Source organism: Bos grunniens, chromosome 2, assembly GCF_055505025.1.
Source record: "Bos grunniens cultivar Pamir isolate PY7600 chromosome 2, Bosgru_T2T1.0, whole genome shotgun sequence".
NCBI lineage: Eukaryota > Metazoa > Chordata > Mammalia > Artiodactyla > Bovidae > Bos > Bos grunniens.
Window position 1 is genome coordinate 43092795 of NC_141166.1, and position 10418 is coordinate 43103212.

Genomic DNA, 10418 nt, shown 5'->3' on the forward strand with positions numbered 1-10418 from the left:
CTTTTCAGAACAATCTGAAAGCCAGATTTCTCATTTAACAGATGAGAACACAGGGGCCTGAGGCAGTTAAGTAGCTTGACAGTGTGCTCATGCAGAGTCAGGTCTTTAACCCAGGTCTGACCCACACCTGGGTCTTGTAATCTTTCTACTTGGCCACATGCCTCCCCTGGGCCACCACCCAGGCCACTTGGCCCCAAACATAGCTATAAACAACACCTGGGAAACAGTTTTAAAACACATATCCTTGCGCCCAACCACAAAGGTACTGAATGTCTACAGCATATTTCTATCTATATCTATACCTATATCTACTTAACCTAATTATCAATTTGTCCAAAACAGGGTTTGTCAACCTTAGCACAATTGACATCTTGGGCTGGGTAAGCTTTTACTGTAAGGGAGTTGTCCTCTGCATTGCAGGATGGTGAGGGACATCCTTGTTCTCTTGTGTTTCAGCAGGTAAAGAATCTGCCTGCAATGCAGGAGACCTGGGTTCGATCCCTAGTTTGGAAAGATCCCCTGGAGAAGGTAAAGGCTACCCACTCCAGAATTCTGGCCTGGAGAATTCCAGGGACTGTATAGTCCATAGGGTCACAAAGAGTCACACACGACTGAGTGACTTTTTCACTTTCAGGTACCAGCAGCACTCCCCCTAGGGTGACAACTAAAATGTCTTCAGACATCGTCACATGGCCTCTGGGGAAAAACTGCTCCTGGCTGAAAACCACTAATGCAAAAAAACTGCCAAGGCAATTTGGAAAAAGCATATTCAAAGTTCATTGTTTATGAATCACATGCTTACGATATGTGTATGTGCTCAGTCTCTCAGTTGTGTTTGACTGTTTGTGCCTACCAGGCTCCTCTAACTATGGAATTTTCCAGGCAAGAATCCTAGAGTGGGTTGCTATTTCCTTCTCCAGGGGATCTTCCCAACCCAGGGATCAAACCCGTGTCTCTTGCATTTCCTGCATTGGCAGGTGGATTCTTTACCATTAGCGCCACCTGGGAAGTCCCCACGCCTAGGTTAGGTCTTCTACATAACGAGTGTGAGATGGGAAAAAAGCAGATCTAGGAGACAACAGGTTGAGTATCCTTTCAACTTACAGTATTACCAACCTATTGGAACAATAACTAATCTTGGCCTCTTGAGTGTATGTGTTGTCATGGAAGTTTTCCAAAGCAGGATACAACATAGCGTATATTCAAATGATGATGAGATACTTTAGAAATTCAGAAAATACCATTGGATTTACAACAGTTTGATTTGTACACATTTTTAAGAGCATTTTTAGAAAATTAAGTTTACACTGACCAGCTCCAGAATAGTCCACAGTAAATATTATGGATTCTCTTAACTTTTACTTACTGAAATTTCCTTCTTTGAAGGGACTTAGCAGTTAAAAAGCATTTTATCCATATTTTTTACAGGCCTTAAAGAATTATTATTGCCATTTCATCATGGTAATAAAAAGAGGGACTTTAAAGATACATGCTCAAAAGTTGTTTATATAAAGTTATAAAAACAATTGAAAAAATGAGTATTTCTAAGTTCTCATGACCAAAGGCCTTCTATAGCTGCTCAAAGCTTTCATGGAAAATTCTCAAATTTTGCCTCTGCTGTCCATAACCTCCATTGAACCAAATATATCTGTATCTGGCATAAAATCCAGGGAATTACCAAGGTTTGGTGATTATATGGCATATATTTTTGTGTGTATATTAAAACCAAATATCAGGATCAACAGAATTTAGAATTTCTTTCCAAGATCTATCAGATCAGATATTTTAAACATTTCTACGGGCTCACTGTAGGTAGTTTAATAAATTCCTTTTCAGAATATATTTAAATATCACTATAATCAAATACAATAATATAATATGTCACTCCAGGATATTTGAATATAAAAGTATCTTTAAAAAACACTCTTTAAAAGAGCTGGTGTACTTTAATCTTAGAAGTTTGTCTAAATGACTATTAGAAACCATGCCAGTCAAGTGATTCATTTTATGTATTAATCCAGCTCAGCTGACAAGTAGTTGCTAATACAGCACTTCTAACATTGATTCAAGTCCCATAAAAGGATTTGGCTCATAAAAATGCTGGCATGGCATAAGGATGTAGATGTTTCCATCTCTTGTCTCTAGGAATACAGTCATGGGCCAAATATTGCTGGTGACCACAAGCATTTCTGGGAAGATAGGTGTTATGAAGATCAAATAAACATACAACTGCTAAAACTACCTACATCCCCCTGTGTCTCATACCCTCATTTCTCTAAATAAGAGATATATCTTGAAAGAAGGGTGGTGAGGATGTAGCCACTTTGCCCGGTATTTGGCTTAGTGCTGGCTCTTGCTCTCTCTCATGTGTGCACACTCTGATTTTACTTATTATTCCAGGAAAAAAGGCCACCTTTACCCAAACACAAGCATCAATAGTAATTACTGGGATATGGCAAATCTCTTTTCATTTATTGAGATGGTTAGTACTATGAAAAACAGAAATCTGATAGCTTCTTTCTGTCAGCATAAAATGAGAACGTGACCTTGTCCTGAGAAACACCATTTAGTAATATTTTTCATAACTTCCATGCAGTGATGATCTAATAAGAATCTAAAAGTAATTAACTGGATCTCTTTTAGCAAACCAAAACCTTATTAAAGACATATTTTTATCAGGATTCTAAGGGAACCATAAATTGGGGCGTTCTGAAAAACTGGGATCTAATCCAGTCCACGATCTGATCAGGGTTCAGTGGTAATAATAAATTGGGACTATTAAAACTGGGAATCATTCCAACACTTTATTTTGCCCACACCACAGGACCTAGCAAATTCTATGGCAAAAGACAGGGATATTCAGAGAGGAGTAAAACCAGGCTGAATTAATCATTTGTGTGTAATCATGCCAAAAGATGGGTGTTTTCAACAGTTTAAATAGTGCCAGAGTTTAAGTTCAGTAAATAATTAATTATAGAGAGTCTCTTGGCAAATTAAAGAAATCAACCTTCTGGTTCCTTGAGTAAAATATACACTCTTTTTAGGAAACAATAATGACAAAATCCTATCAATTCAACTGCTGCTCTATGTATTTAGGAGTGTAATGCTTAGGTAGGTTACAACATATAATAGTAACTCAAAATATACGTTTCCTTTCTTTCTTAGAGTACAATAAGCATCTTTATTTTTCAGTATGCACAAATGTTGGATAAACCCTAGCTTATTCTGGTTCTCATTTCAATTTCCAGTAACATAAAAATCTCCCATAATTAAATAAAATGCTGAGAGGTTGGGAATAGATTTTCACCCACTTGTATTCTCAAACTCTAAACGGTTTCTGAATGTTTTTATTTCTCTAAGATGCATTTCGTTTATGTAGGGAACTTGCAGCTGCATAATTAAATCTTGGCTTGCCAAATATCAAAAACACATGTATCGATTTAAACGAAGGGAACAGGCCACAAGCAGCTCAGCTGATAAGGCAAGGGAGAAGTCTCAGCTCTTGGAAGGCTTCCTAAAGGAAAGAAAACTAAGAACTTTAAATTCAGACACTGAAGCAGATTAACTTTCCTAAATCTTAGCTTCACTCTCACTTAGACATTCCATTCAGGCCAGTTGTTGAAAACAAGAGCCATATGTTTCCATACTTCTCTATGCTGAAGCTAAAGAGGTTGCCACTTCCCCCCCTCATCTCATTTATCCTAAGATTCTAACAAGAGCTACAAAAATAACATCTCACTAACGCGGTAAATAAGCTCCCTTGCAAAATAAACTCTGACAGGGTATAAGAGTAATAGAAGATCTTAGAGTGCAACTTCATTCCTTGCCGCCTCCTCCCCAATTGTAGTAAGAAGTTTCATTTTGGAAAATTTAATTCAGGATTAGTAATACGGGATTTTTTGTTTTTAATTAACTTATTAATTTATTTTAAAATTTTATTTATTTTTAAACGAAGGATAATTACAATATTGTAATGGTTTCTGCCATACATCAACATGGATCAACCATAGGAATATATATGTCCCCTCCCTTGTGAGTCTCCCTCCCACCTCCCACCCCATCCCACCCCTTTAGGTTGTCACAGAGCCCCAGTGTGAGTTCCCTGAGTCACACATAGATTCCCAAGGGTCAGTACTATGTGATTTAATGGAAGACAGCCTTTAGTCAATGGAGATTTCTTCTCCCAGTACAATAGTCTTAAATAAATGAGGAGAACATATTTTTCTTTAACTTAAATCTCCACCCGATTTTTGAGAAGGTATTAACAAGTACAGCATGCATGTTAGGTACTTTTTAGGCCAGAGAATCTGTTTAATTTCAAACTCTGCAGAAGGTTACAAATTCAAAGCCTTAAGTATCAAACAATAGCAACAAAAGCACACGGTTTACTGACTTGCTAAAATCATCTCTTGCTTTTAGCTCACCATACTAATTTACATAATCTGAACATTTGGAAAATGCTAATTTAATTTAGCTTGATAAAGAATTCTAGGAGAAATAATCTTTGAATATAATATTGGATTCATCCTTCTAGCAATGGACATAAGCATTTGGAAGTAATGTCTTATTATGGCCAGTCTCACTGGAGCATGAACAAAATGATGAGTTTATTTAAAACAGGGCTTCACTGCCATGGATTGTTTGACTTGTGTCAAGAGGGGACACATGATCAGCTCAGGAAATCGAATAGGAGACTAAGAAAATCCTAACATGCAATTAGGAGCAAGAAACTTGGGCTTATACATTGACATGGAAATAGTGCACACACTGCCATGTGTACATAGCCAATTCACAGAAGGCCACGCTAGGGAGTGCCAAGTAAATGCTTCTCTACTCAGATGTTTATAAATTTCTCAGACCCTGAGATCTGGGAGAGACCATAGAGATCATCTAAGGACATGAGCAGCATCAATGACACAAGAGTTTTGATGGTATGTGGCTTGATGTATTTAACTACATTAATTTACATGGTTTTGCATTGATGTAACTTTTTATTTAATTGAATGTGTACAGATACAAACAAGACAGTGAAGATAATATATCAATGACTGAAGTTTATGAAAGTGATTCCAGTCCAGTCCTTTCCTGATGCACTCATCCCTTCTCAGTGTAATCATCATTAGATATTTCCAGTGTCAATACACTTGCCGCTGCATGAGACACTCTAATTTGTCAGGATGTTTTCCCCTCTATTAAGCTGATGGCTACCTCTCTAAAAATAATTCCTCATTAGAATCTTCAAGAAAATAAATGAATATATGAATAAGTAGAGAGAGAGAGAGAATGGTAAGAGAATGGAGGCTATAAAATACATCTAATTCCTCTTTTATGTTAATGTTCTTTAATCATGTGATGTCAACTAAGTCTGAACCTGCAGGCTGTGCGTTCCCACATCCTTCCATATTTTTCAAAAGACATGGCTTTAATACTGCCATTTTCTGTGAGTGAGAGAGGCTTAGGGTATTCCAGGTGTGATCTGAGCAGTGCAGAATAGAAATTATTGTTTCTTCCTTCACTTTCATACATGAATTTCTGTAGCCTAGGCTGGATTAAGTTTCTGGCAGGCATATCCGCATACTGACTCTTGCAAAGCTTACCCTCAACTAAAACCATCAGGCAAAATTTTCATATATTCGGTATTAAGTCAAACCTTCTACATCCTGTGTTTGTACAGCTCATTTTTGGACCTAAACACAAGACTTTACATTTATTCCTATTAAGTTCCTTTATATTTGATTCAGTCCATTGTTCCAGATGATTCTGTCATCGGACACACTGTCAACCCCTGCAGCTTTTTGGAATTTGAAATTTGATCAATAGGCACCATCACTGATGCCAATGCTCAGCAAGCCAGAGTTAAAATAAATTTTTAGGAAAACGTTTTTCTTGTGAGCTTATATTGTTGGAATTCTGCTGCTGCTGTGGCTAAGTTGCTTCAGTCGGGTCTGACTCTGTGTGACCCCATAGACAGCAGCCCACCAGGCTCCGCTGTCCCTGGGATTCTCCAGCCAAGAAAACTGGAGTGGATTTCCTTCTCTAGTGCATGAAAGTGAAAAGTGAAAGTGAAGTTGCTCAGTCATGTCTGACTCTTCGCAACCCCACGGACTACAGCCTACCAGGCTCCTCTGTCCATGGGATTTTCCAGGCAAGAGTACTGGAGTGGGTTGCCATTGCCTTCTCCGATATTGTTGGAATATTCATTAGTAATCTTTGGGTGTAGTTTCTCAAATAGCTAATAATCCTCTAGGCTTACATGATCTAGTGTATATCTCTCTGTATTAGCCACAGATTGTGAGACAATGCAATACTAATGTCCAGGAGTATCATTACTCTTTCTGCAGTACAAACAGGGGTTTTCAGCCTCCACACCATTGACAGTTTGAGTTAGATAACTAATCATTTGAGGATGGGAACTGTCTTATGGTTGTATGATATGTAGCCATATTCTGGGCTTCTACCCAGTACATGGCAGTAGCAACTCACTCTCCACACCCCTCTCCAAAGCTTTGGCAATCAAAAATGTCTCAAGATACACCCAAACGTTCCTTGGGAAGCAAATTTCCATCCTTCATACCCCTCCTCCAAAGAACTGAGAATCACTGTTCTAGACTCTTTAATAACTCAATCCACCAGTTGTAGGTTTTTGACCTTTTGATAGCTACAACTGAGTTTCCCTTGTGGCTCAGACAGTAAAGAGTCTGCCTGCAATGCAGGAGACCCATGTTCGATCCCTGGGTTGGGAAGATCCCCTGCAGAAGGAAATGGCAACCCACTCTAGTTCTTGCCTGGAAAATCCCATGGATGGAGGAGCCTGGCAAGCTACAATCCATGGGGTCACAAAGTACTGAGCAACTTCACTTTCACTTATAGTTGATATTCATATATATCACCAACACAGTTCCATATTAGGAGCTAGATACACAGGCAAATGAAAACAAGATATGGAAATCATAAGAAAAATAGTGAGAGGAATGGAGAAGGATGATATAACTCTAAAGTTTAGAGTTGATTAGTTTAGATTAACCCTTGGTTCAAATAGTTACAAGGAAATTGAACCTTCCAATTATGTGGTTTAAGAGGTAACCTATGAGGACTTTGTACCTGGATGCTCACCAAGGTATGAACACTGAAAAAATGGAAACAGTCTGTACATTTCAAGATAAAAGAGGATAAATATATTTTGATATATTGATCTCACAGGATATTAGGCAGTCATCAAAATGACATAATTTCAAAACATCAATGACATTGGGAAATGCTCAACATAATAGGAACTCTGTGAAAAAAGTAAAATATATATGGTATGAATACTAAGTTTTCAAATAAAAAATATATAGTAAAAAGATCATAAAATTATTAACAGTGGTTATGGAATTATGATAGAATTTTGCCTGTTTTAATAATCTTCTTTACACTTTTTATGTTTCCAAAAATGTCTTAATAAACTTATTGTCTTTGTAAGTTTTATGTGCATGGTGGTATAGGTGGGGAAAGTGATTCATATTCTCTTAGGTGAATGAGCACTGGCAAGTGTTCCTCCTTTGTTTGCATAAAGCATGCAAGTAAGGTATGATGCCTCAGAGAGGGCATGTAAGAAAGACAGCAACATTTTTAGACTGAGTTATTCAATCCTCTTGAGAAAAAAAAAATCTGTATATTATTATAGAATGAGAAGAGCTTAATCTAATGTTCCAGCTAAATCCTGTCCCCCAAACTCAGTGTTTCTCAGACTGCTAAAGAATCGCATTGAGCGTAAGTATTAAACCTAGATTCCTGACTTCTAACTCGCAAGATTCTGATTCTGTAAATCTGGTGTGTCAGAAATTCTCATTTTTTTCCACAAGCTCCCCAGGTGATTCATTCTGATTTAGGTGTCCCATGGGCCAATCCGAGAAACATAGCTGTCTATAAGAAGTCATGTGTTTTGATTTGGATGGGTGTTTTTTTTTCCCCTCTATTTTTGATAATTTCTTCTGGCTATACACTAAATAGAATTGGTATATACCCTCAGGGGTGTGTTAGCAAACTGGCTCTTTGAGAAAACAAACCCAATTTACCATCATTTGCCAATTTCTGTGGTGTAAACACTTCCACCATGAACAATTTCAAGCTACCAATGGTTTAACAAGAAGCTCGCGTAATTCTTGAAAGCTTAATAATTGTCTTTCACAAATTGGTGCAGGCTGGTTTAAGCAATGTACAGTATATATTTTACTTAAGTGCTTTAAACTCTTTGAAAAAGAGATATGTTAGTGAAAAGCTATTATATCTATGACAGCTAGGATAAAGCAAGTAAGCAGTTGGATGGCTTAAATCTTCTTTACATAATAAATTTCAAATGTATTAGGAAAAACTCAACTTTGTGAATTTGTATACACTATTTCCTATTTTATTTTATGATTTATTTTATTCCTATTTTATTATATATTTTTCCTGTGGCCAGGCCATGATGAGTGATATGTTTGCTGAGTTCTTTAAGAGTTGTGAATTGGTTTCCTATGGATGATAGAGAGCCAAGAAATGGGACTCCAGGGCTGAGAGCGATGCCAAATGTTCAGCCTTCACCTTTGCCCTTTATGGTCTTCAGCCCCTGAGCTGTTGAAATGTCCTTGGTCATCAATTCTATAGCACCCAACCAAAAAATCAACTTCTCCTCCTTCTTCCCCTCATAAATGATTGAGACACTGTTGTCTCTAGGAAACCCATATCAGATGTGTTTTATGTGTTCACGTGCGGGAAGTGGACTAAGTGGGGGCTAATAGTATAGCTCTTTAAATATTTTGACCAGACATATTTTAAGAAAATTGGACCTGAAACCAATATAACCAGCTGAGGTAAATTTACGGTCCCACTTTTAAGAACAAAACTCCCTCAGGCACCTGTTTCCTAAAGGCAAAACCAGAAAGGAAATGAACTTTTGCTTAAAGACAACTCACCTTATTTTATGAGTTATCAATTTTCTATCTGGCACAGGATTCCCTAGCTACTAAGAGGAACACCCCTCTTCAACCCCAAGCCAGCACTGAGCTGCAAGAAATGTAAAGTCTGCATTCTAGAAAATAGCTTAGTTTCCTGAAGATGAGGCAAGAATGTGGTGCTTCAGTAAGTGAAATCAGGGGAGCAGCAAAGATCTACGATGGGGACTCACCACACAGATGTCTTTGCCAATAAATGCATTAAAATCTTCGCCTGAATTACATTTTACATTACAGGATTACTGAATCTTGGATTATGATGGAAAATTCATGTTTCTTCTCTTTGGGGCAACTCTGACATGTGAATAGTCAACAACAATGGAAAGCACTTGATTTCCTTTTATCTGCTCCACTGACCCTGAAACTGAGCTTATCAACCTCTCAAAAATGAGAAAGGGCTAAATAGCATTTTTTTCTTGCTATTGATAAAGTGAGCCTTCTCAATGGGAATAGACCACAAGATAGGGGTCAAAGGTTAACAGTTGGTACTCTTAGCATGCTCTGCACTAGAAAACACAATGAATAAGAAGTATGATTTTCTTAGTACCCATGCTAGAAAATTAAAATAAGTACAAGTACTGACTTTTTAAAAACTGCAACAACTATTATTACTAATAGGCAAGGAAAAAAGTTGCACAAATCTGATGTCAGGCATGATCAAGTCAGTATCAAATACTTAGTTATAGAATAATCTCAGTCTTTCTCCAAGCTTCATCTGGTTGTGAACGCAAAGAATTTTCAGGAGAAGTATGAATATTCAATTACATATTTCAAAGTCAGACATTTATACATCTACTTCGGGTAAGTGCCAGAGTTAACATCAAAGATATGTGAAGGACTTCTTGTCTAAATGGAACATTAAGCTCCTTAAAAAGGAGAATTCAGCCCTTGCAAACTGTCATTTTTTCAGTAGATGAAACCGACCCTTTCACAGATGGGCAACATACTTTGTAACTTGCTGATGGCATAATAAAAGACACTGGCTTTTTAAAAATGAAGGGCATGTACTTTTCAAATTATAGCACCCAAATGGGTTTAACAGACTAAAATTAAGAAGGCATACAACAGCTTGACAAAAATTAGGAACAGACTATGGAAATTTGATAGCTCTAAACATCAATATTCAAATGACTTAAAAAAAAAAATCAAAAACCTCCTTGTTTAAACCATAGGGAACATATGCATTTTTAGAGTCAAAACTAGGGGTAGCACATTTTGGAATTATAAGTACCGATAAAATAAAAACATGAAGTCAATTTCTTCTCAAAATATAATAAAAATTCCCCAGAAAGGCAGATTCCATTTATATCGGGTATCTCTCCTTTGCATCAGTCAACCCCTATGCATTATAAAATAAGATTTCTCCAGTTGACTGATAGAATAACCAAATTAAACATAGACCCTGCACAAAAATAAAACAAGAGGCTTAGCATTTCTACTCAC

General features: G+C 37.2%; 1 protein-coding gene across 12 annotated transcripts in view; it reads right to left on the bottom strand.

Annotated features, from left to right (window-relative positions):
* The window catches only part of PARD3B (par-3 family cell polarity regulator beta), a 1159019-nt gene that overhangs the window by 220595 nt on the left and 928006 nt on the right, over positions 1-10418 (bottom strand). The window lies entirely within an intron of this gene.